This window comes from Propithecus coquereli, unplaced genomic scaffold (genome assembly GCF_000956105.1).
Source record: "Propithecus coquereli isolate 6110/MARCELLA unplaced genomic scaffold, Pcoq_1.0 Scaffold147, whole genome shotgun sequence".
Taxonomy (NCBI): domain Eukaryota; kingdom Metazoa; phylum Chordata; class Mammalia; order Primates; family Indriidae; genus Propithecus; species Propithecus coquereli.
The window spans coordinates 6,395,558-6,419,161 of record NW_012139080.1 but is presented as its reverse complement, the minus strand read 5'-3'; positions in this window follow the sequence as shown (position 1 = coordinate 6,419,161).

Here is a 23,604-nt window from a genome sequence, read left to right as displayed (position 1 = left end):
AACATTCTATGATAAAGACATCTGCATCCGAATGTTTATGGCAGCACAATTCACTATTGCAAGGATGTGGAAACAACTCAAGTGTCCGTCAATCCATGAGTGGATTATTAAAATTTGGTATATGTATACAGTGGAATATTATTAAATCATAAGAAACAACAGTGATCTAGAACCTCTTATACTTTCCTGGATTATACTTAAGCCCATTATCCAAAGTGAGGCACCACAAGACCGGAAGAATGGGCTCCACTTGTACTCACCATCAAATTGGTACTAACTGATCAACACTAGGGTGATCACATGGCAGTAATATTCTCCAGGGATTAGGGGGATGGGGGAGTAAACCCATAACTAAAAGGACATGAGGAGAATTGTAGGGGGCAAGGGCATGCCTCTAACCCTTGCTAGGGTGCGGCAAAGACATAAAGTGTAACCTTAATGTTTGTACCCTCATAATACCCTGAAATAAATAAAATAAAATAAAATAGATTACTCAAGAAGTGTTGCTTGGCTCTGCATTTTTATTCGACAATTCTGCCCTCTCCCTTGGAAAATGGATCTATATACTCAGAGAAGGACTGGAAACAAATGCCTTCCGTTTCCTTTGTTTGCCACACAGTATCCATTTCTTTCCTGTGGCAACAATACTTAAATGTTGCTCTAGGGAAAGCAACTCTAGATCCCTGGGCTGCAGATGAAGCCCATTCCACCCCAGACTTTTCCCAGAAACCTGGGCCAGTAACAGGTTTAGAGATACCTAGAGCTAGCACACACAGATCATGGAGACCACCCCAGGCTTCGGTTCTAGCAGAGCCACGTGCAGGAAGAGGTCAGGTCTAAACATGTAGAGCTCAGTTGTGGAACTATCACAGAGAAGGCAGAACTAGGAGAGGGACCCTGACTCTAGGCCTGGACTTTTTTAGTTGTATGATGTAACAGATGCTCTTTTTTATTTTAGCCTGTTTGGATTGGGATTTTCTGCCACCTGAAACAGACAGACCTTAAATGATTCAAGTAGTTAAAGAAATGCTGGGTTGTTCCCAGTACATGCATACAGGCTTAAATATACATGTGTACATATAATTTTAAAGTACAGATAAATACAACTGTCTTTTGTGCTCTATTATCTTTCAGGGCAGGTCAGAGGTCAACAAAATTTATCCCTCTACCCACTTGCTGACATTTTCATAAGGAGCTCGGGTCAATGGATGCACCAGATGAAACAGGGAAAGAAAGGGAGGCAGGAATGCTTTAGCTTCTTCCCTGGGAATACAAGTGGTCCCAAAGACTCTGGAGAAAGAAAGGATTTTAGCCAGCCCAAGAGCAAGAGTCTGCTCCATCTGTCCCCATGCATCACATTGCCAATGGCCAGATGGTGCAGGCGAGACCTGGGAGGCACATAAGCATGGCAAGGAGGGGATGGACAGATGTCCTGTAGTAAAAAACTGATCCTCATCAAAGAGACCTTTCTAAATAGGAAAAGTTGATATTTTCACTATAAATTATTAAATTTTTGACATATTAATTTTAAAGGCAGATATTTCTTCAGAAATTTTATTCATGTTACATCACAAGTTCTACAAAGGAAGCAGCAAAACAGATATGTTTTTCTGACTTCTACAGTAGGCCTACCGCCTTGATGTGGGAAAAAGTAAATGCAGCAAATATCTGCTGAATTTTAAGTCTGTACAATCAAACTCATAAAAATCCTATTTACAACAGACAGCCCCGATATCATGATGGCTGAATATTCTAAAGGTTCATCAAGTTGGTTGTTATGAAAATTTGACCAATGTTTTTCCTCCAGAAAAGTGTTCAAAATGATGGTAATATTTCACAGTCTAGCATACAACAATCTATATAAGCAAAACAACAGCTGTATTACATTTAAATCTTAATTTAAAGAAATAGCAATGTTTTTCTTAAAATTCAAGTTGTATTAAGTTGAATTTCTATTAATCTTCTTAATTGCTTTGTATTGGTCACTGATTATCTTTTTTAAAACTCTAATTCACTTAAAGTTCCTAAGGGACAGGCGCTCTGGATTTGTTTCCTGGAACATCTAGCCCATATCAGACCATTTTGATATAAAATGATTTGGCTGCTGATTAAAAGCATACTCAGTGATGGGGCAAAAGCAGATTTAAAAATATAGTCCAAAAGACACATGTGTTAACTGTCATCAGTCCTCCTCTGCTCGCTCTCTGTAGCTTAGTGCAGGGCAAGTGGATAAGTGGATAAAATAATAAAACCACTTGACAATTTTAAAATTTTGCCAATGATATCCAATACGCGAAACTTCTTTGAAAAGATTCTCTTGTGTTTTATCCTAACACCATCACATTACTTCTTTGGGAGGTCTTTAAGTCAATGTAGTCTAAACAGCCTCATGAAGATATCTAAAAGCATATGAAAAAGTGGGGCAGAGTGTCCCTGCTATGTAGGTTGCTCAGCAACATTAACTTGAGAGATTAGGTATAGTTAGTGTAAACTAAGAAAATTCTTTACATTCTTGTCTGAGCAGTTTAAAATTAAGCATGAAAGCTAAAATTTGTTGAGCACCAGGTATGTGCATCAGGTATGTGCTCAGTGGTGGACAGAATCATACAATTAAAGATATAATCAAACTTTCAAAAGCCTAAGCCTAGTTCATACCGACTGATGGTTGGAATCAGGCCATGTTTGGAAATGGATAACAGAAGTAGAACAGTAGCATCACAAGGATTCCAGCAGAAAGTAGGCTGACCTTCAGCACACCTGGTTTCAAGATGAGTCTTACGCAGAAATCTACTCAGAGGTGCTTGTGCCAAAGCAACAATTTGCCAAAAGCTATGGTTCCCTGTCCCCCATAACAATGACTAACTTTATTTTTTCCTCATTGAGTGCTCATTTAAAGCACATGGAGCCTTTGGTTCAAACCCTTGCAGTTTTTATCAGCCGCGATCATTCTCATGTTGGAATTCTGTATAAACATTCACATATAGAAGAAAAAAGTCCAACATATTGAAGGCTGAAAATGGAACTTAATGCTTAATGTGCTTGTTTCAGAAATTAACATAGGTCCAGGCATCCTGTCACTCACTAGTATTTTAAATTAGTGAAGGAATAAGATATATAGGTTGGAGAGAAGAGAAAGTAATAATCTGCTTAAGAAGTAATCTGTTCAGAGAAGGCTAACTGCATCTAATTGAAGACTCAGGCATCATTTTTTTTAGAAATACGGTCTTGCTCTGCTGCTCCAGCTAGAATGCAGTGGCATCGTCATAGCTCACCGCAACCTCAAACTCCTGGGCTCAAGTGATCATCTCACTTCAGTCTCCGTAGTAGCTGGGGCTACAGTCCTGCACCACTTTGCCCAGCTAGTTGTTCTATTTCTGGTAGAGATGGGGTTTTGTTCTTTCTCAGGCTGGTCTTCAACTCCTGACCTTAAGCAATCCTCCAGCCTTGGCCTCCCAAGTGCCACATTTACACGTGTGAGCCACCACACACAGCTACAAGCGTTATTTTTAAGGGACAAAAACTTGTCACACTGAGTGCCTTATCTGAAAGTAAAAATATAACCACTAGTTCAGCCCTCGAACCCAATTATTTTCCACAGTCTTTCAATTCATTTTTCAGATAGAAATAAAAGGAAAATCCAGACATTATTAAAGCTGTGGGCACGGTCTTATAAGTTTTGGCACTGAGGCTCCATTCAGTTAAAAATAAAGACCACACCTTCAGAAGCAAAGTATTTCAATCACTCACAGTAAGGGAACCAAGGAGGCCCAGGTCAGGACCTGGAGGCATCAGCTTCAGTGAGGAAGGTGTCTGCAGGGGGAGCACAGAAAGGAAATGACCCCAAAGAAATTAAAGAAGCCTTAAAAACTGTTTTCAAAGAGTGAAATGAATAATTTTAGGAAAGGAGAATTAGAAGAGCACAGGCATAAAGTGCAGTGTCTGGGGTGTGTGCACCCACAGACACAGGACGGGGACCAGAGAACAGCCCCTGGGCTTAACACCTGTAAGAAGTCTGACTCTGCAACTCACAGAGTCACATATCCTGGAGTTCAGAAGGAGCTCGATAGAGCAGTTCAATTTAGATGCTTTTGTAAAAACAAGAAAGGTCATGAAACAACAGTTTTCTAGTCCTGCAGGCTGAAACTCGTGACATTAGAAATTTCTAATTAAGTCTTCTACTGATATCTTCTAAGTCACTTTTGAACTAGAAAACGTTTGGTGGGGAGTAGAGCTATACTAAAAGAAAATCTACCAAAGAATACACTACTAATAAGAAATAACTACATAATCGCTATCTGCAAACTACCTAGTCCAGTTGCAATACTCAATTAGTTCTTAATAGTTTCTAACCATAAGGAAAAAGAATGTTAAAACACATAGGAGCCAGAAAAAAGAACACTGGGAATGTAAATAATGTTAAAGTTCACAGAGTAATAAACATAATCTTACATAACAAGCCTTACTCCCCATAACAATTCAAACTCAAGTGGTCTATGAAATAAGGAAATGATAAATAGTTTGGTTTTAGAGAGGAAGGAGGAAAGAAGAATCTGTGCTTAGGCTGTCATATTGGTGAGTGCTCAAACATTTCATTTGACTAAAGAGAACAAATGGAAGGCTGTGATTAAGGAAACAGAAACTGTACAATGCAATTTCAGAAAGTAAATGGCAGAAGAAAATATAGAAACAATTTTGGTGCTACACATGACCAAACAATGTTCAAATTAGGAGGATGATGCAAGCTTATTTTTATAGATTTTTACTCCAGGACTCACTTAGATTTTTATCTCTTTATTTCTATCTTTGAATTTAGTTAATATGAGACTCTTCTGAAAACAAAGAAGGAAAATCCATGTCAGCCTGGGAAATTAGCTCTATACAGAATAAAATATATTTAACTACTCTCTACCAACCCAACTTCTGTCCCTTTTTTCTCTCCTCCCCCCACAACTAATCCTACGCTCATGTTCTCCGAACCTACCTAATTCTACTTTACCGATCTATTGATTTCCTATTTCATAACCTCAAGAAAGTCCGCATATGATGCTGTCTTTATTGACAGATTACTTTATTAGTATTTTAAATCATGTTCATTTTATGTATGCTTGGCCCTGAAGCAGATTAAAACATTGAGAAGATTAGACTCTCCATTTCTCTTGGATGCTCAAGTGTATCTCTTAGGTAGAGACTGTGCTACTATGTGGCCATCTGGACCCTTTGGCAAACTGAACACTCTCTCTACCTTGTTCTCTATGTCTCCCAGAGGTGTGGCTCCTGCCTCAGGTCCTCATTCTGCTCCCCGAGCCCCCAGACTTTGCTCAAGTTATTAATGTGTACAAAATAATCTCTATTTCCCTATTCACTGTTCTGTAATGAACCCATGGCTTACTTACTACCTACCTCCTCTAAGAAACCTCCCTGGTTTAACTCAATCATTTTAATCATCATATACAACCAGCCAGCCAGGAGGATGGTGTCCAAGACAAGAATTTGGAATCCTAATATCTTGCTAAAAATTAGTACTCTAATTTAACTTACCTTCAGAGAATACTCACTGTTATTTTCTGAATCTTGATTTAAAAAGTGAGAAATAAATAACATGCTCCCATTTCTCTTGTGAAAAAACAAATTTTCTTGCAAACAGGTAAAATTTTATGACTTTTTTTTTTTTGCCATTCTGAATCACCGAGTATCTATCATCTTCAGTTCTCTCACTGCAAACATACGTATTTTGCCTTGTCATTCCTCCAGGTGCTTCTATAAAAACAGGCATTTTTGTCTTAAACTATTTGGTAAGTACAGTACAATGCAGAAAAAAAGAAGTCATCTACATAAACAGGAGTACTCAGTCTTTAAATTAAACTATGCTAAAACATCTACAGTAATGGTCAAAAGATCAGAAAAGGGAGCAAGGACAGCAACCTCTACCCTCTCTTCTGGTAGAAAAGAACATGAAAAATGGCTAAGGTAGGGTGACTATGATAATGGTTTATAATAGTCAATAAAGTAATAATTCACAGACTACTGAACTGAAAGTCATTGAGATCACTGCTCGGCCTAACCTTAGTGAGAGAAAGACTGCTGCTTGCACTGGAATCATTAGCATGCAGCTAAGAGAAAATAAAAAAAACAACAAACCACAACACAAACCTAAATGGTTTATTAGGAAACTAAACTTCTCATAACACACAGACCTCTCAGAAACAGTACATTTGGAGAGATGTGGAATCACAGTGTTTAAAAGTGACAACCACAAACTCAGGCAAAAGTATTTTTCTCACTGCTTGGAAAAAGTCACAAAAGGTTATATATCTATGATCTTTCCAGGTTTTTCCAAATAACTTAAAATGTTCTGTTTATTTATTAAGGATTATTATCTCGAAGTTAAAATAGTAGCTTATAATGGCTATGGGAGTTAGATTTGGTATTTGCAGGTAAATTTATAAAATGATATATCAAATGTTATATATATCTAAACAATAAAAACTAAGAAAATAGTTTAATATAAACTGATAATTTACCTAAAGGGTATTTCAGCTCTTCCTCTCTGATAACTCTTACTTCAAGAGATTTTCCCTTTAGTAACATAAAGTTTGTAGTAATTTCATTGTGTTGCCATTTTCTGAGAGAATGTTCAATTTCTTCTTCTCTATCCTCCATTCTCAACAAAATGTCTAAAAAAGAAGGGTAAAATACAGTTTATGTGTTTTGTTTGGGTAAGAAATCATTGTGTTACAGGATAAAATAATTTTCTTTATTTGACCTAAAAGATTACACATTTTCTAACACAAATGAGCACTTGTTTGAGTTACTGGGTGGTATTGTAGGAAATTGCATTTAGTTAAGTTTCTAAACATGACAGAACAGATAAGTTGATTCATTATATAACTTGTGATTAATGTTCCATTATTCGCATTTTAGGCATATATATGAATCAAAACAGAAATATGTTACTTATACAAACACAGGCACACGTAAGGATATAGGCACAGAGTAATTACCAATGTGTTTCTGATCACGGATGTCTACTTCTTCAACATATGGTGTAAGTTTCTCTTCATGCCCTTAATTCAGCCACTGGTCTTTCATAATTTTGTGAAAAGGTGAACTGTTCATTAGCAACATAAAATAAAATATTCTGATAATCACAATATTTATGAAAATTTATTTGCAACATTTCATTGACTATACGTCAAAGTATAACTTAAATTTTTTTTTAGTGTCTCAATTCCTTAGAAAGTCCCAAGAAATTCTATTTTTTCCTGATTGAGCCTAGGGAGGCTGTGTGTTTCTAAGAATTTGTCCATTTCCTCCATATTTTCAAGTTTATGTGCATAGAGGTTTTTATAGTATTCATACATTATATTTTATATTTCTGTGGCATCAGTTGTAATTTCTCCTTTTTCATTCCTGCTGGAGCTTATTAGAGTTCTTTCTTTTCTTCTTCTCATTAATCTAGCAAGAGACACATCAACTTTATTTTTTCAAAGAACAAACTTTTTGTTTTATTAATGTTTTGTATAGTTTTTTTATTATCAATTTCATTTAGTTCTGCTCCGATCTTTGTTATTTCTTTTCTTCTGCTGGGTTTGGGATTGGTTTGCTCATCCTTTTCCAGTTCTTTGAGACAATTCATTAGATTGTTATTTTGTGATCTGTCTTTTGGATGTAGGCATTTATGGCTATAAATTTTCCTCTCAGGACTGCTTTAGCTGTGTCCCACCAATTTTGATAACTTGTGTCTCCTTTACCATTTAGTTCAAAGAATCTTTTGATTTCCATCTTGATTTCCTCCTAAACACAATAATTGTTCAGCAGAAGTTTGTTTAGTCTCCATGACTTTGTATAGAGATGAGAGTTTCTGTTGGAGTTGATTTTTAATTTTATTCCACTGTGGTCTGAGAAGATGCATGGTATAATTCCTGGGTTTTTAAAAATTTTTTGAGACATGATTTGTGGCCTAGGATATGGTCAATCTTAGAGAATGTCCCATGAGCTGATGAGGAAAATGTATATTCAGTGGTTTTGGGATAGAATTTTCTGTAAATATCAGTCAGGCCCATTTGTTCTAGAGTTCTGTTTAAGTCCACTGTTTCTTTTCTGTTTGGATTATCTGTCCTGTTCTGTCAGAGGGATGTTGAAGTCCCTGGCTAATATGATGATGGTGTTCATCATTTTGTTTAGATCAAGTAGGATTTGCTTCATGAATCTGGATGCACCTGAGTTAGGTGCATAAATATTTAGAATTGTTATGTCTTCTTGTTGAATTGTACCCTTCACCATTATATAGTGACCTTCTTTGTCTTTCATTACTTTTGTTGACTTGAAGACTAAGTTATCTGAAATCAGAACTGCCACTCTGGCTTTCTTTTGGCTTCCATTTGCTTGAAATATTGTTTTCCATCCCTTCACCTTGAGTCTGAATGCATCCTTGTGTGTTAGATGTGTTTCCTGAAGACAGCAGATACTTGGCTTGTGTATATTTATCCATTCAGCCAGCCTATGTCTCTTTAGTGGGAAGTTCAAGCCATTCACATTTGAGAGAATTGATAAGTGGGGCAGATTTCTGTTCATCCTGTTGAGTTGAACTTTGTTGCTTTGTTTTCTCTCTTGAGCCATTGTGGTATCTGGTCTCTGACCTTTAGCTTTTGGATGATTTTACATTGATGAGTGTTTATTGTGCTGATCCATGTGTAACACAATTGCAGGGATGTGGAAACGGCCCAAGTGACCATCAATACATGAGTGGATTAGTTAAGTGTGGTGTATGTATACCATGGAGTTCTGCTCAGCCACAGAGGGCAGTGGTGATCTAGCACCTCTTATATTGTCCTGGATAGAGCTGGAGCCCATTCTACTGGGTGAAGTTTCACAAGAATGGAGGGACAAGCACCACATGTACTCACCATAAGTTGGTATTGACTGATCAACACTTGGGTGCATACATAGTGGTAACATTCATTGGGTGTCGGGTGGATGCAGCGGAGGAGTGGATGGGTGTATATACACCTAATGGGTGCAATGTGCACTGTCTGGGGCACAGACATGCTTGAAGCTCTGACTTGGGTGGGGCAAGGGCAATGTATGTAGCCTGAACATATGTATCCCCGTAATATGCTGAAATGAAAAAAAAAAAAAACTTAAAAAAAAGTCCCAAGCAAGAGTTCAGTAGGCCACACAAACCACTCTAAGTTCTAAAAATATTCTAAAAACTCTCAAAGTTATTACTTATTTCCGTTAATGTGATTACCTGCAGAGCAGTTCATTTATGTGGATTTACCACTAGAAAATGTTTTTTACACTCTGCTGACATATAGAATGGGATGGTGTATTTCTCTTTTATTATGTTTGCTGACAGTTCCTTTCGGGAGGGAGAGAGGAAAAAAAAGTAGTGAGTCAACTTTTAGGCTAAAAAACAACAAAAACCCACTGAAACCCCTAAACTAATATAATGTTAAAAAAATAAATCCATGTAATTGTATGAAACTCCTTTTAGTTTTGTATAGTATATTGATGTAACTGTTTCCTATACCTTAAGGTTTTCCTTATCAAAGGGAAGGATGCCAATGATAAGCAGGTAGAGGATCACCCCGAGGCTCCAGACATCAACCTCAGGGCCACTGTATTTCTTGCACTGGAAGAGCTCGGGAGCTGTGTGTGGAGCAGTGCCGCGAAAGGTTTCCAGTTCAGTGCCCAAAGTAAATTCGTTGCTGAGGCTGAAATCCGTTATTTTGATGTTATACTTGTCATCTAATAACAGATTCTCTGGCTAGAGGGAAAACATCAAGACAAAAATAAAATTTAACTGAAATTAGGCATTTCATAAAAAAGCTTTTGTAATGATATAAAGTTAGTATCTCCTTATTAATGCAATGAGAAAACATTTTTTTTAGAGGAAAAAAAGGGGAGATAAATTAGAACTCCTAATTTTATAACATTAACAATCAATAACAGACATGAAGTGCTAGAATAATAATCATTAATTCTTATACTAATTTAAACATCAAATGCCCCAAGATCAAGAAAAGTTTTACAGGCTTTTTTCATTTGTTTGTTTTTTAGAGACAGGATCTCACACTGTCACCCAGGCTGGAGTGCAATGTACAAGCACAGCTCACTGCAAAATCAACCTCCTGGGCTGAAGCAATCCTCCTGCCTCAGCCTCCTAAGTAGCTGGGACTACAGGTGCATGTCGCCATGCCTGACTAATTTTTTATTTTATTTTTCTTGTATAGATAGGTTTTGCTATGTTGCCCAGGCTCGTCTTGAACTCCTGGCCTCAAGTGATCCTCCTGCCTTGGTCTCCCAAAGTGCTAGGATTATAGGCCTGAACCACCACCACTCCCCACCTATTCTCTTAATACAAAATCTTACCCATTTCCTGCATCAAGATGAGTACTATTTCTTTTAGAGGGAGATCTCCCCTTGTTTCAAATGAATGATCCAGAGAGTTTCTTTTATACCAAGCTCAACATTTTTATATGTTCTTTACATCAAGTTTTCCTCTGTTTTCTGCCCATGGGTGCTCTCTGGACTGCAGAAGACAGAGCACAAGTAGAGAGTAAGAGGCTTCTGAAGCAGCTGACAAGGTTGGAATTTGTAGGACAAGGAACCATTGAGGAGGCACTGCACTAACAGGAGAAAAGAGGAGAGAAGTGTTTACGAGATAGTTCTTCTTGGCTCCTTGGCTGAGGTTGGAAGGTATGCACGCAGGGCATGGATCTGCAAGACCCAGCAAAAGCAAAAAGTGATAGGACTGAAAGGAGAAGTAGACGAGTGCAAATTATAGCTGGAGATTTTAATCACTCTTTCACCAACTGACAGAACAAAAAGACAAAATAAAATCATCATGGATATGGAACATTTGAGCAATACCATCAGCCAACTTGACCTCCCTAACGTTTAGAAAACACTAACCCAACAACTGAAGAGTCCACATTCAAGTACACATGGAATGTTCACCAAGATAGACTACATGCTGGGCCATAAAATACATCTCAAATTTCAAAAGACTGAAATCATATCGAGTTGGTTCTCTGACCACAACAGCATAAAACTGGAAATGAGTCTAACAATAAAATATCTTTAAAAAATAAAGCCCAACTATTTTGAATATTAAACAACAGACCTCTAAAGTAACACATAGGTCAAAGAAAAAACCCCAAGAGAAATTTTAAAATATTTCAAACTGAATGATAATGAAAAGACAACATATCAAAATTTTTTAGATGTAGCTAACACAATGCCTAGGGAGAAATTTAAAGCCTAAAATGATTATATTAGAAAGGAAATAAAGTTTAAAATCAATGACCTTAGTGCACACTTTAAGAGGTCAGGGGGCAAAAAAGCAAATTAAAAAGTGAGTAGAAGAAAAGAACTAATAAGAGTAGCAATTAAAAAATAAATCATAGAAATAATAAATCAAATTATTAAAGCAAAAAGTCAATTCTTTGAAAAGATTAATAAAATTAAGGAAAACTGATGAAGAAAAAATAGAGAAGGGACAAATTACAATTATCAGGTATAAAAAAGGAGACATCACAGCAAATCCTATAGGATGAAGGATAGTAATGAAATATTATAATAGGCTTTATGCCAATAAATTTGACAACTTAAAAAAAATGTACAAATTTTTGAAAAAAACTACTTTTACCAAAACTGATAAAAAGAGAAATACAAAATCTGTACAGCCCTATAATTGCTAAAGAAATTGAATTGGTAATTTTAAAAAACCTCTCAAGAAGAAAACTTAGGTCTAGGTGATTTCACTTGTGAATTCTGTCACAAATCTAAGGAAGAGGCCAGGCGGTGGCTCACATCTGTAACCCTAGCACTTTGGGAGGTTGAGGTGGAAGGATCACTTGAGGCCAGGAGTTCAATACCAGCCTGGGCAACAAGCAAGATCCCATCTCTACAAAAAAATGGAAAAATTAGGCAGGTGTGGTGGCGAGAGCCTGTAGTCTTTGCTACTCAGGCAGCTGAGGCAGGAGGATTGTTTAAGCCCGGAAGTTTGAAATTGCAGTGAGCTCTGGTGACGCTACTGCCCTCTAGCCCGGGGAACAGACTGAGGACTGTCTCCAGAAAAAAACAAAACAAAACAAAAAAAACCAATTGATTGGTTTAACATTCAAAAATCAATGTGGCCAGGCGCGGTGGCTCACGTCTGTAATCCTAGCACTCTGGGAGGCCGAGGCGGGTGGATCACTCAAGGTCAGGAGTTCAAGACCAGCCTGAGCAAGAGCGAGACCCCCGTCTCTACTAAAAGTAGAAAGCAATTATCTGGACAACTAAAAATATATATAGAAAAAATTAGCCGGGCATGGAGGCGCATGCCTGTAGTCCCAGCTACTTGGGAGGCTGGGGCAGGAGGATCACTTGAGCCCAGGAGTTTGAGGTTGCTGTGAGCTAGGCTGACGCCATGGCACTCTAGCCCAGGCAACGGAGCCAGACTCTGTCTCAAACAAACAAACAAAAAATCAATGTAATTCACCATATTAACAGAATGAAGGGAAAAAGTTATATCTCAATAGATACAGAAAAAGCATTTCACAAAATTCAATATCCACTTAAGAAAAACTTTAGCAAACCATATAAAGAAGAGAATTTTCTCAATCTGATAAAGAAAATTTACAGAAAATTATAGCTGACTTTATACTTAATGATTGAAAGACTGAATTCTTCCTCCTGTGACTGTGAACAAGGCAAGTATCCTCACTCCTGCTGATTCTATGCAGCATTGCATTGGATGTTCTAACTAGTTTAAATAAGGAAGAAAAAGGAATAGAAGTTTAAAGACTGGAACAGAAGAAGTAAAAATGTCACAAACAACATGATTGCCTGCATAGGCATTCCTAAGGAATATAGAAAAAAAAAAGACTATTAGAAATAATAAGTGAATTAACAAGGCTGCAAGACAAAAGAGAAATAATAAAAAAGTTTCTATTTCTATACTATCGCAAAGAACAATTATAAGTTAAAAAATCTATGTGATTTAAAATATCATCAAAAAACATGAAATCTTAGGGATAAATTTAATGAAATAAGTGTAAGACCTGTAGACTGACAACTAGAAAGCACTGCTGAGAGAAATTAAAGACGACCTATTTGGGAGATGGATACATGTTCAGAGACTGCCAGACTCAATGTTCTTAAGATGCTAATTATGCTCCCCCACTTCAAGTTATCTATAGATTGAATGCAATCCTTATCAAAATCCCAGCAGTGTGTATGTGGACAATGACCAGCTGATTCTCAAATTTATATAGAAATGCAAAGGACCTGGAATAGCCAAAATTTTCTTGAAAAGGATGGTCAAAGTCGGAGGACTTATACTTCCTGATTGTAAGGTTTACAATATCAATGCAGTAATCAAGACAGTGTATTATTCATATAATGATAACGATTGAACAGAATATCAAGTTCAGAACTAGATCCTCACATACATGGTCAACTGATTTTCAAGGATCAATGCAGGATAGTCTTAAAGGGTGCTGGATCAATGGGAGAATATATATATATAAAAAGAAACCCATGACCTTTGCCTTATACCATTTATTAATTATTTCACTAAATTCTTTTTTTGTTTGAGTCAGTTTTAGCCTTGATTTCTCTGGGATTTTCCAGGTACTCTATAACATCATCTGCAATCAGAGGGAGGTTTTTCTTTTATCTTTACTTACTCTTACACCTCTAATTAATTTCTCTTGTCAAACTGCCTGGCTATCACCTCTAGGAAAATGTTGCAAAGTAGTGGAGATAGTAGGCATGTTTGCCTTGCTCCAGATCTTAGTAGAAAATGCCTGTGTTGGTTCTCTATTAAATAAGATACTAGTTTTACAACTAAGCTATGTGTATTTTATCATGTTCAAATAGTATCCCTCCAATTTCTATTTCCTGAGTGTTTTTATCATGAATGGGTACTGAATTTTGGTAAGACTTTCCCTGCATCTCTGGAAATAATCAAATAATTTATGTCTTAGATGTATTAATATGGCATATATTAATATATGTCCTCATTATTGAACCAACCTTCCATTATTAGAATAAATTCCACTTGGTAATGGTATAGTATCTTCTTAATTTGGTGTTGGATTGTCTGCTAATATTTTCTTTTGAGTGATACTGGTGTCGTTTTCTTTCTCTATACTGTCATTACCCAGTTTAAGCATCAGTGTCACATTTGCTTCATAAAAATAATTAAGAAGTTTTTCTTCTTTCAAGGCTCTGGAGCATTGGGACTATCTAGTCTTTGAATGTTTGGTAGAATTCTGTGAAACCATCTGGACTTGGAGATTTGTTGGGATAGTTTCTTAAATAACTTCCTCTGTTTTTCTACGGAAATTGTCTATTTAAGTTATCTAACTCTAATGTGCTTCATTTCAGTAATCTGTTTTTCCTTAGGAAATTATCCATTTCACTTAGGTTTTCAAATTTATTTCAGTACAGCAGGGATAACTCAACTCTATCACATTATTTTCTAATTATACATAATTTATTTGTGTAGAGCAGGGATCAGCAAACTTTTCCTTAAAAGGCAACATAGTAAATATTTTAGGTTATAAGCCAGATGACCTCTCTCTTTTGTACTCAACTTGCCATTGTAGTACAAAAGCAGCCATAGACAATATGCAAATAAATGGGCATAGTTATATAACTTTACTTACAAAACCAGCCAGCCAGTCTATGGGCTGTAGTTTGCCAACCCTTGACAAAAGTACAACAAAGTACTCTCTTATGATTTTTAAAATTTGTTTTAATAATGATTTCTCCCTCATTTTGTAGGTTGTGCTTTCTCCTATTTTCTCTTGTCAAACTGCATGGCTATCACCTGTAGGAAAATGCTGCAAAGTAGTGGAGATAGTAGGCATGTTTGCCTTGTTCCGGATCTCAGTAGAAAATGCCTATGTTGGTTCTCTATTAAATAAGATACTAGTTTTACAACTAAGCTACATGTATTTTTTTTTTTTTTTGAGACAGAGTCACACTCTGTCACCTGGGCTAGAGTGTAGAGGTGTCATCATAGCTCACTGCAACCTCAAGCTCCTAGGCTCAAGCAATCCTGCCTCAGCCTTCCAAGTAGCTTGGGACTACAGGCACTCGCTACCATGTCCAGCTAATTTTTTTCTATTTTTAGTAGAGATGGGGTCTCCCTCTTGCTCAGGCTGGTCTCAAAGTCCTGGCCTGAAGTGATCCTCCCTCCTCAACCTCCCAAAGTGCGAGGATTACAGGTGTGAGGCACCATGCCCAGCCTCTCATTTCTTCTTAATCAAGTTAGTTCATATTTTATCTATTTTGTTGTTTCAAAAAGCAAATATTTTTATTAATTACATTTATTGTTTTTCTATTCTTCTCTTCACTAATTTCTACTTTTATTTCCTTCTTTTTTTTTACTTTGTTCTTTTTGTTTTCTAAACTGGAAATTTAACTCACTTATCTTCACTTTCACTTTTATTAATAGGTGTTTTTTGCACACTGACTTCCTCTAATCAATGATTCAAATACATCCCTTATACTCTGATATGTAGTGTTTTCAGTATCATTATTTCTTAAAAATTCTATAATTTCAGCATGTATTTCTCCTTTTGCCTAGAGATTATTTAGAAGTTTTAAAATTTCCAAGTGAAGGACCTTTCTGATTTTTATTTTTGTCAGTAAATCCCCAGTTTATTACATTGTATTACTAACTAGAGTGTTATTTGTAATATTTCTATTTTATGAATGTTACTGATGTTTCCTTTGTGACCTAATACATAATCAATTGTTGTGAATATGCCACAGTCTCCACAACCAGGGAGCAAATTTTATGTACATATACCTCCATAAGATAAAAATTTGAAAGTGTCCTTTGTCACATTTAATGCTTTAGGGCTTGAGTTCTATTTTTGTGGTATCAGAATTGCTACTCATGCTCAATTTTTGTTTCCATTTATGTCATACGCTTTTCTCCAATACTTTATTTTTAGCTTCTCTGAATCATTTTGTTTTAGATATCTCTCTTGTCTCCTCAAGGTTTTTGTTTTTATAAGCCAAACTGAAACTTGTAATAGGTTACATGAGACTAAAGTACTTAGTCTCAAATTTTCTATTTATGCATATTGTTATATTAGCTTATTATAAGATGTGTATTATTTTCTCATTTATTTTTTAGAAATTGGAGAGCAGGGATTGGTATTTCTACTTTTGTTCTAGTGATTACCTCTGCACTTAAATTTTCACAATACCCTTAGTTACCCACTTTTATTTAACCTTTTACTATCTGGTTTGTCAGGGTTTTTTTTTCCTCGATATTGTTTAAAACCCACCTATTAGCTGCACATTATCCTCTTTTCTCCTCCCATCTTTTTAGTTGCAATATTGTACTTTGTTACAATATGCAACAGTTAGACATTAGTCTTCTACCCTGGTCCTCACCTTCTTAATCCTTTTGCTGAAACTTTTCCATCATCAATTGGTTAGATGAAGCTCACCCTCTAACATATTCCTCAGAAATAGCTGGTGGATACAGAAATTACACAAGTTTTTATATGTTGAAAACTTTTTTTTCTATAGCCTTGCTATTTGAAGGATATCTCAGTTGGATATAAAATCCATAGTTCACACTTTCCTTGAGTTTTACAAAAGATACAGCTCCATTGTCACCTGGCTTTGTATGCCAGTTTTGCAACGTCTGATGCTTTTTGTAAGTTTGCCTTTGCCTTTTTAAGTTATGTGTTCTTTTTGACTGGAAGACTTGATGATTTTACCTCTTAAATCTAATAGCTTTATTAAGATATATCATAGAGTTGATAATTATGGGTTAATTTTTCCAGGTACCCAATAAGTCCTTTCAGTTTGTAGATTTAGGTTTTTTTCCATTTCTGGAAATTTTTCTTAGATTATATTTTTAAATATTAATTCTGTTCCCATTGCTTTTTCTTCTTCAGGAACTCTGATAATATGAACATTATGTCTTCTTTGCCTGTCTTCCATTCCCAATACTTTCTCTGACTCATTTTACCTTTCTATGTCATTTTCAATTCTCTTGGTTTTCATACCTTTCTTCATTTCCCTTTATTAAATTTTTATTTGAACCTATTCTCCATTGAGTATCTCATACCTTGTTGACTTATAATTTGTCTTTTTCTTCCATTTCTTTCCTGCATTTCATTAATTTTTTTCATTTCTCCCTTTTTCAAGGGAGAGGATCAAGAATGGCAGACACAGGTGAGGTGGTGTGAAATATAGTGAATTTCACTATAACGTGCACAATTGTTCTATTGTATTATCGTGGAGTAGTGCTTTTCAAAGTGTAGTAGGAGGGCAGGAATTGATCTGTGAGCTATATGTTATCCAATCTGTACAGAAAATGAAAGTTAAGTGTTTAGAAATGTTCATTATAAGCTGATAGTAATTTATGTCTGTTGAATTTAATAATAAAAAATTTGAACTCACATTGTTTTAATTTCTTTTTTTAATAATTCTTGTATAGTATTTTACAAAAGTATGGATCTGTCAAAGAGTAAAAATTTTAAAAACTGGTCCTTTACCACAGATAGTTTGAGAAATGCTACCAGAGTAAGTAGCTTGTACTCCAAATTTAAGTAGATTAACTCTACCTTTGTAAATACACATTAAAAAATAAACACAAATTTGAATATGGACTGGATATTAGAGATTATGTATTTATTGTTAATTTTCTTAGGTTTACTAATACCATGCTAATTATGTAGGAGAATGATATTTTGTAGATATGTAGGAGCTATCTGCTGATATATTTAGGGGTAAGTTATCATGATGTCTACAACTTGTTGAATGGTATAAGCAAAAGAAAAGACACACAGCAGGCAATCCATGCACATACAGCTAAAGCAAATATGGCCAAATTAACAGTGGTTGAATTTAAGGAGCAGGTATATGGATAATGATACCACATTTTCAACTTTTCAAAACATAATGTAGAAAAAAATGTTTAAATAAACAGTACATGACAAATGCAAAGTCCTCCATACCCCAAAGTCACCAGGTCAGTATCCTCCCCATGACTTCTGGATCCTCGCCTTCCTCAAAGCATTTCAGTTTATCAAGGCTAAAACAAAAAGGGAAAACAATACTTCAAGGTCAGCCATGAATCTTGTCCGAAGCGAGTCAGGGTTGTGCTCTAAATACATCTTTGTATTAAGAAGTAAAATAGGCCAGGCACGGTGGCTCACGCCTGTAATCCTAGCACTCTGGGAGGCTGAGACGGGTGGATTGTTTGAGCTCAGGAGTTCTAGACCAGCCTGAGCAAGAGCGAGATCCTGTCTCTATTAAAAAAAAAAAAAATAGAAAGAAATTACGTGGACAGCTAAAAATATATAGAAAAAATTAGCCGGGCATGGTGGCGCATGCCTGTAGTCCCAGCTACTCGGGAGGATGAGGCACAAGGATCGCTTGAGCCCAGGAGTTTGAGGTTGCTGTGAGCTAGGCTGACGCCACGGCACTCTAGCCTGGGCACCAGAGTCAGACTCTGCCTCAAACAAAAAAAAAAAGAAGTCAAATAAAATCCAGCAAGCAACTCAGAGGAGAGGCCAGAACTCAAGGCAATGATTTCTATGCTGATTATTTTATGTAAAGGATATATGGCCCGTGAAGGCAATCAGTATCATTAAATAGAGAAAGAGATCATAAAAAGTTGTTTGTATGTTTTCAATCCAAATAAGGCACTTTTTGGGAAAATTTCAGTAATAGCATTACCCAGGAGATCCCCACAAGAAACCATAGTTATTCAAGGTTTTAACATTCCAATGATTAAATCTCCCCAGCCTCAACCATTACTCAGGTTCCTCCATTATCAAAGTGCCTATCAATGGCAAGTACACGTCGCTGTTACCCTGATTGCTTTTCTTTATTAACAAGCACGTTTTTAAAATTTTTTTATTTCAAAATATTAAGTGGGTACAGATTTTTTTTGATACATGGCTTGAGTCAGGGTTATAAAGGTGCCTATCACCCGAACAGTGTTCATTGTACCAGTAGGGTGCGTTTTGCCCTTCTCCTCCTCCCCCCTGGCTTGATTTCCAATGACTTTTACTTTCCTCTGTGTACTTGTGTGCCCTTCGTTAACAAGTACTTTTAAAATTAGAGAACAGAAAAACTATCCTTTGATGAAGCCGTCTTCTTCCTTTACTCCGACTCGCAGAAATTGTGCCTCGGGGCCCTGGGACTTCTCCCGGTGTTCCAGGAAGGCTCCAGCCGGTTGAAAGCTTTGAAAGGGCGATCCTCCTACCCGAGGTCCAAACCACAGGTCCTCCCAGGGACGAGTCCCAGAGGACAGTAGGAGATAGGCTGCACCCCGGTTGTCCACAAACTGCAAGACCCCTCGGCCCCGCACTCACCCGCACACCGCCCTCAGCTCGGCCACCGCCTCCAGGCTGCAGCCCAGATCCCGGGCCACTGCGGCATCCTCCCGGTCCCAGTCCGCGACCTCTCTACGCCCGGACAGCGCGGGTGCCGACGGCTCCCTCAGTGACAAGTCCCCGGCCCTGCGCAGCCGGCCAGGCCACAGCTCCCCCAAAGGCGCCCACACGGAAAGCGGGCGTGTTTAGTTCGGGAAGTTTGAGCTCTGCAAAGTTGCAGCCGCCAGTGCTAGCGACCCGGTCCTACCTGACAACAACCCCGCCGCACGTTGAGCGGCCCCAGCAGCCTTCAGCCGGTTTCGTTCCACTCCCTCCCATCCCTGTAACTGCCAGGCGATCAAGGCTTCGTGGAGCCTGATGGGACTTGTAGTCGCCTGCGGAGCCCGGCCTGCGAGTAGTGGGGCGGCGCAGGTGGGGCTGCTCACACTACATTTCCCAGCAGGCCCCGGGCGCGGCTCCGCGAGGCTCCGCGCGCAGAGGGCATATTGTTTTCCCCTCCCGGCCCTGCGGGGAGCTGTTGCGGCTCTAGCCCGCTGCAGCGGGTTGGGCTGGGTCCCCGGAGCCGCTGAGTTCCCGGCCCCTTGCAGTTACGTAGCAACGCCCCGACCTCGCCACGCCCTGACCACACCTCTTTGTTTCTCTTGGGCCCGAGGCTTCAGGACTTTTCTTTGGCTCCAGGGTTAGAAGGATGCTCTGCTACCTCCCTGCCCTAGAGCCTGAGAGACCAGGGGGCCGGGGGCCGACACCAGGGTCACGACCAGATCCTGTCCTTTCAGAACCTCCCCAAAAGTCTCACGTTTGCATGCATGTATATACATATGCATTGCTGTATTCTGTATGCGTAGTGTTTCAGAGCCTCTAGTCTGCATCACACACTGTATATTATTAACCCTAATGTGTCTTTAAAAATCACAACAACATCTCCAAGTAGGGATTATCATCCCCATGTTGCTGTTGAAGGAGTTAACGGCTAGGAAATAGAAACGGGATCGCATCTGATCTCAATTGGCCTAGCTTCAAATGGAGCGCTCTCCATCTCTTAGAGACCCCAAAGGACATGACAGGACAAACGGAAGCAGCCTGTCTACTTATGTATTAGGACATAGTCATATGCCATATAATTCACTCATTTGAAGTGTTCATTCAATGGTTTGTAGTATATTCACAGAGTTGGGCAACCATCACCTCAATGTATTTGAGAACTTGTTTTCCCACTCCAAAAAAGAAATCTGGGTGGGGTTTGATGGCCCACCTGTAATCCTAGCACTTTGGGAGGCCAAGGCTTGAGCCCAGGAGTTGGAGGCTGCAATGAGCTATATTTGCACTACTGCAATCAATCACCCACGGTTGGTGACTGTCATACATTTATGGTATCTCTGTGTTGAACCATTTGAGGAACTGCCAGACTGTTTTTCAAAGTGGCTGCTCCATTTTACAGCCCTACTCTGCAGAGTTCTGATTTCTCCACATCCTTGTCAACACTTGCCGTTATCTGAATTTTTTATTATAGCAATCTTAATGTTTTAAGGATCTTGTATATTAAAAAAGAAAGGAAGACATGCACAAAAGCTTGTAAAATAAAGAAATATTTTAAATGTTTATATTAAAAAGTTTAACACCTCTAATTATAGGAGTGCTATGCAATAAAACTACACCACTCAGAAGATTAAAAACAAATCTTAGTGGATGTGAAACAGTATCTCATTGTGGGTTTGATTTGCATTTCCCTGATGTTATTGAGCATGTTTTTATGTTTATTGATCATCTGCATATTTCTTTACAGAAATGTCTATTCACATCCTTTACCCATTTTTTTTTGAAACAGAGTCTCACTCTGTTGCCCGGGCTAGAGTGCCATGGCATCAGCCTAGCTCACAGCAACCTCAAACTCCTGGGCTCAAGCAATCCTTCTGCCTCAGCCTCCCGAGTAGCTGGGACTACAGGCATGTGCCACCATGCCCAGCTAATTTTTTCCTATGTATTTTTAGTTGTCCGATTAATTTATTTGTATTTCTAGTAGAGACGGGGTCTCGCTCTTGCTCAGGCTGATCTCGAACTCCTGAGCTCAAGCGATCCTCCCGCCTTGGCCTCCCAGAGTGCTAGGATTACAGGCGTAAGCCACTGCGCCCGGCCCTTTACCCATTTTTAAATAAGGTTATTTGTCTTGTTACAGGAGCCCTGGTTTTTATCAGTGCACTATTGTAGGAAACACATTTTTTTTTTTTGTCTGCCTAGCATTATTTCTTAGATCTGACCTTCCCTACTCCTTTTGGTGCTCTGGGGGTTGGCAATCATAGAATCCTTCCCACTCTGGCCACAGTGATTGATGCAAGGATGAGCAAGTGACTCAATTAGAACCAATCAGAATCCTTCTGTAGGATTTTATCTATCGGCTAAGAAGCTCTTTATCGGTTCTGAGGACCTAAGGATGTGTCCTAGACACAGACTGTGCCTACCAGTGGAAAAGTTAGGAGGGGTAGAGGCAAGAGTTTGAGTAAGCAAAGGCGGAGAATGGAGAAAACAAAATGCCAAGTAACTTGGAGCTATTGGGACTGAGGCCATCTCCTTCCCTATACTGGACGTTATGTAAGGGAGGCAAAATTTTACCTCTACTCTCATAGGGTTTTTCAACTGGGCCTGAAAATTAAATTGACAGAAGACAGAGCAACAGGAGAAAAGCATACAAATTTCTTTAATACAAAAGTTTTATGTGGCATAGGATTCTTCGTCAGGAAAGGAAGACCCAAAGATGCAGTTATAATTTAATACTTATTTGCTGAATTGGGTGAGGAGTAGTAATTATGAAAATGTGACAAGGGGCTTGGGATAGGGTAGTTAATTGGATAGAGAAGTGACTAGGAAGATAGGAAGTGACTAGGAAGCTTTGTTTAATAAGGGGTTTTTGTACATATTTCTCTCAGCCTCAACTTTTATCCTTGATGGTAAAAATGATACTTTCCTTCTGGTACAGGGATGACATCTTTCACATGGGAATTTCATCTGCTTTTAAGAAAGAGAAAGAAGATCAGAGTGGTCTTCTTGCAACTGTTGTTTTTCAAGTGCTTTTAAATCAAAATACTCAATATGCCAGAGTGACATATTTTGGGGCGACATGTTGTTAACTCCTTCACTAGTAATTTTTTTAAATCATAAGCTAGTTTGAATTGGATTCTCTTGCAACCTGAAGACCAATAGTCTTCACAGGTCCTGAAAGATTTGATCTAAATTCCTTGACAGGGGAAACTCTCACTACAGAGAATGAGGTCATGCTTCAGGAGGAAGAAGAATTAGGTCTAACATATAGCTAGGATTTCGTATCACAACGTTGGCTTCAGGAGTGGACACCGCAGAGGTTCCTGAGAAGCAGTGGAAAAGGGCAGGATCAGAATGACCATAACAGGGGAAGGTGGCTCATTGTCACTGAGACGTACGGTTGGGGAGCAGCAGCTGGCTAGGCGTGGATTGCAGGGATTAGTGGGGAAAGGAGGGTCAGTGGTAAGCACCAGCAGCAGTCACAGCAACATAGTAGGCAGTTGGGTCTTACCAGTTGCTGCCCTTCTTGGGATAAGGCCATGGTAATGGCATCTTCTGGCCATGTGGCAAATTTTGTAAAACATGGGGATGTTGCTAGGCCTGGCACTAGAACCAGACAATGGCATAAAAGAGATGAAAAGATTCCAAGGTCCTGGGATGAGTATAGTCCCTATAATTCTGAGTGAACTTTCTATGATTCTTGGGGGAGGGAAAAAACCTAAGATTTTCCAATCATGGGTATTGGAACCAACCACTAGGTTGGGGTAGTGATGTGGATTTAGAGTCAGGAATCCTGAGTAGTGGCTCAAACCAAGAAGATTATGGAGTACTATCTGGCTCTTGATTTCCCAGCTTTGCTTATCGAAGAAAAGAGTTAAGAATTGGGGAGTGGGAACAGGACATGTGAGCTCTTGAAGTTGGCCTCTGAGCCTTAGTTTCTTTACTTAAGACATTTACATGGGCTCAGCAGGTGATGGAAATGGGAAATGCTTGCTGGGGGGAGTTGTGGCAAATTGGGGAGAATCAGCCTCTGTGTAAAGAGGGCCACTGTGGTGGTGCCATGCGAGAATGCAGGCCTTGTCTACCAGAAGTTCCAAAGAAGCTAGATAGCTAGTTTTGTTTTGTTTAATTTTTTGTTTTTTTAGAGATAGGGTTTCACTCTGTCAACCAGGCTGGTGTGCAGTGGCACGATCATAGG